The 4,314-nt window shown below is 49.4% G+C and overlaps 1 protein-coding gene across 4 annotated transcripts in view; it reads right to left on the reverse strand.

Moving 5' to 3' along the window:
- The window catches only part of hecw2a (HECT, C2 and WW domain containing E3 ubiquitin protein ligase 2a), a 34,120-nt gene extending 29,806 nt beyond the window's left edge, over window positions 1-4,314 (reverse strand). For 2 of the 4 annotated variants that reach the window (XM_084022950.1, XM_084022948.1), the window contains exon 1: window positions 3,816-4,314. The gene's annotated coding sequence lies outside the window, so the exon portion shown is untranslated. The remainder of the gene's footprint in view (window positions 1-3,815) is intronic. The other 2 variants (XM_084022951.1, XM_084022949.1) reach the window with 1 other exon arrangement.

Genomic DNA, 4,314 nt, shown 5'->3' on the forward strand with positions numbered 1-4,314 from the left:
CCACCATGCAGTCCAGGTTCCGGGTCCCCCCGTGCCTCCCTTCCCTCCAGCGGGGGTCAGAAATACGGTCTGGGCCAGTATTAAACGGACTGTTTCCAATTAAAAGTTCCTCACAGTAAGGTGAAGCGGAGAACCGGATGGTAAAGAGTTACTGAGGGATTAATAATGAGCAAGGTGACGCAGACACCACAGGGTGACACAAACTCTATGTCCTTCTATTTTATTTCCTGACTCATTGGCTAATAAAATGTGAAAAACGCTCTACAGCCTGTGTGCCACCGGACTGGATAAGGACACGTTTTATTACCACGGCACCACACTAAGCCATGAGGTTCCACACGGCACAAGCAGCACCACGACTCCCTAACAACACAATGAATGCTGGTCCCCAGAGGATAGCTCCCTGCACGTTCTGTGTTCAACTTGAAAGGTTCTGTGAATTAAACATACACTTTAAGGAATTTCAACAGTGTTCTGTTAAGAGTTTGTGTTATTCTAAATTTGGACTTCTTTTTTACTGCAGACAAATATTGGTTATCGATATCCTAGATCAGTAATTATCGGTATCGGTCCTGAAAAAGCCGTATCGGTGGATCCCTTACTGTCGCGGCTTTTCAAGTCATTGTTAACGTTACAAGTAACGCCTGTGTTTATCCTGCTCCAGGTCTGAATGTCTGCTGTGAACATGCATCTAAAAAAGGCCCTGCACACCTACACCGGTCAATATCTCTCGTCACGCTAAAAGCCGGCTGCTTCTATGCTGAAACATGCGTGATGTCATCATAAGAGCTGTGACAAAGTTGTCCTGCACTAATAGTGGAACGAAACGAGCAAATCAAGTCCAAAAGAGGTGACTCGTGAATAGTGTTGGGCGGTATACCGGTTCATACCGAATACCGGTGTTTTTTTTGTTTATGATATGCATTTTTCATATACCCCAATACCGGTGAGTGTGTAGCGTATGAACGTCGGGAACGCAGAGCGGCGGAACGTCGCGCCGCCGGACATTGTTTGAGAGGGGGCTGTTTAGCAGCTGCACCAAACAAGCAGCATGCGAGAGCAGAGCCTGTGTTGAGCGTAAGATGCGGTGAAAAAATAGATAAACACGGCGAAAGTTTCTTTTTGCCGAAACTTTCGCCGTGTTTATCCATTTCTTTTTTTCGCCGAAACTTTCGCCGAAAGTTCCGAACGAGCAAGCAATGAAACAGAAGAACTTGTGCCGAAAAGAGGAGCCGTGTCTGTTGTTTGGAAATTCTTCGGCTTTAAAAAATCGACGTCGAACAAACAACAATATTCTGCAAATGCCGTCGGGCTAAAGTTGTAGCCGCTGTTCGCACTGCGGGAGAAGAGACGAGTCAAATGTCACTCAAAGACGCGTTTGCTAGGGGGACTGCCTACGACAAGAAAAGCAAACTGTGGAACTATTTATTTTTTTAATTTATTTGTTTCAATATTATTTATGGATGTTGCCTTAATTGATGTCCAGTGGATAAAGAAGTCTTCATATTGCAGTTACAGGAGACGTATTGTTTACATTGTGTAGCCAGTTGGTTTACAAAAGATGTTTTTTCAAGTTGCAAAACAATAAAGGGTTCTGTATTTTGACTGCAACAGTCATGCATTCTGATTCCTTCACATCATTAATGCTAGTGTGGACGTTTTTCTACAATATTCACTCCTTATGACATTAAAATATGTCAGTCCAAGCCAATTTACTGCAGTAATTATTCTCTAAATTATTAGAAAATTAGGTTAACACCCAGTCGTGCTTGAAAAAAAAAATACCGTCAAATACCGTGAAACCGATATCATTTTGAAAAATACCGTGATATACATTTTTGGTCATACCGCCCAGCACTACTCGTGAATCTGATCAGGTTTAAACACCTGTGAGGACACATCTGTCAGAGCTTCAACAAACATCAACATCTGGAAAAGGACAGCTGCTCTTCTTCACGTCAGGATGGAGCTTCACACGGCTTTAATCGGCCACTTTGACACTTTGAACACCTAGCTGCTGCCGCCACCGAGGCTGGTGACACGCCAGCTGGTGACATGTTGGTGACGTGCTGGTGACACGCCAACTGGTGCCACGCTGGTGACACGCTGGTGACACGCTGGTGACACGCCGACTGGTGACATGTTGGTGACGTGCTGGTGACACGCCGGCTGGTGCCACGCTGGTGACACGCTGGTGACAGGCCGACTGGTGCCACGCTGGTGACACGCTGGTGACACGCCGACTGGTGCCACGCTGGTGACACGCTGGTGACACGCTGGTGACACGCCGGCTGGTGACACGCTGGTGACACGCCAACTGGTGCCGCGCTGGTGACACGCTGGTGACACGCCGGCTGGTGACATGTTGGTGACGTGCTGGTGACACGCCGACTGGTGCCAGGCTGGTGACACGCTGGTGACACGCCGACTGGTGCCACGCTGGTGACACGCTTGTGACACGTTGGTGACACGCTGGTGACACGCTGGTGACACGCTTGTGACACGCTTGTGACACGTTGGTGACACGCTTGTGACACACTGGTGACATGTTGGTGACACACTTGTGACGTTGGCGACACGTTGGTGACACGCTGGTGACACGCTGGTGACACGGGAGAAGGACCCTCACTGTATCAGTAGAAGGCTTGAACCTGCTTGGAAGGTATATTTACTTGCCAGCTCCATTTCTGCATGTTTACAGTGTTGACTCTTTTCTTTACATATTAAACGGGGTCAAAGAGGATTTCTGCTTCTTCTTACTTCCTTTCATGTACAAGGATCACAGCCCCCATGTGCTGGAGGACATTTTGGTCTCCCTACATCTTTCCTCTCCATCTCCATCATGATATCCATCCATCCACAACTCATCAATTATCAGCCCCGTCTGCAGCTGACATCATAGCTTCTGTGCACAAGCTGGACCGTGGTCAGAGCCAAGCCGTCGCAGGTTTGTCCCCCTTGTCAAATTCTGTCAAGTGAGGATATCTTAACAAAACTGTATTTCTGCTTGTTCCGGTTTCTTCTCAGATTACACATTTTTCTCAATGTATCATGTTTTTTAGAGAAAGCCAGCATGCAGTTTTTACATTAGTACATTAGTAGCAGATCACAGTTGGGGTGGGGGGGTAAGACATTCCTGCACTGCAAGATGTCAAATTTAGCTCTGCAGCCCCACATGAAGGATTAGAGCCGCCCAGCCCAGCTAAGGCCAGAACAGTATTTCATCAGAGAGAAACGCTGCTGGTTTACATGACAACCGTCATATGAATGTAAACAAAAGGCCCAGTGGATTATTATCTCAACTCAGCGTTTTGGAGAGACTTCAAGGTAACCCAACCCTTCTTCCTCCCCCCTCCTCACAGCCAAATCACATTACATAACAGTTTGCCTCCAACTTTAATCGTTTCAAATCAATCTGTGCACGGACCGCGGCCGCGCGCAAGTGCTTTGCGCGCACATGACTGAGCAGGCCATATAGGGGAACCGCACTGGCAGAATGTGCAGGTGTCATCGCTCGCTATTGGATTACTGTGGGAATTCCCTACGTCATTTTCTTTTTCATGCATCTCTTTCACAAGACGCACGCACGAAGCGGAGATCCGTTTAATTACCAGTGCAACAACAATAAAAACACACACGCACGGCAGCAGCACTGTACGCATACGACGCCGCTGCGGTTGGTTAATGACAAGATTCAGCTGCTTCATCATCATCATCATCATCATCATCATCATCACCATCATCATCATGATCCCTGCTGGAAGCCATGAACACCTACACGGCGCCTCCGTGCCTGTCTGGGCGGCGGAGCTTACCTTTGGCGCAGAGGTGCGGGCTGGAGGAGGACGGTGCGCGATGGTGACGGCGACACCTGCCCGGTGGTTTCTGCGGGGGGGTTTCACGGTTTAGGTCGTTATCCCTGCAGTCCAAATGAGGCGGGACGGGCGGGGTGCCGCGTTAGTCCTCCCCCCTCCCTCCCTCTCAGAACTAGAGCCAGGGCAGCTTTGGGCTCGGAGTCACGTATCGAGACGGTATCCCTCTTTAAAAAAAGAAGCAGCAGCAGCTGCGGCGTTGCAGAGACAACTCGGCCCTCCTCGGTAGCAAAGTGTGCGCATAAACTCCTCCAGCAGCAGCACCTCCCTGCACTCTGTCCGCACAGGAGGAGGAGGCTGCTCCCGCTGCTCCTCCTGCGGGCTTCAGGCGTGCGGCTCAGGCGGGCATCGCATCCTCATTCGCCCTCTCTCCGCATCGCAATGCGCTGCAGTTATAGAAACCGACGTCCTCCCACACCGGTCCCAGCTGCAGATGCACGGA

The sequence above is a fragment of the Eutrigla gurnardus genome (genome assembly GCF_963514095.1).
Source record: "Eutrigla gurnardus genome assembly, chromosome: 12".
Classification (NCBI taxonomy): Eukaryota; Metazoa; Chordata; class Actinopteri; order Perciformes; family Triglidae; genus Eutrigla; species Eutrigla gurnardus.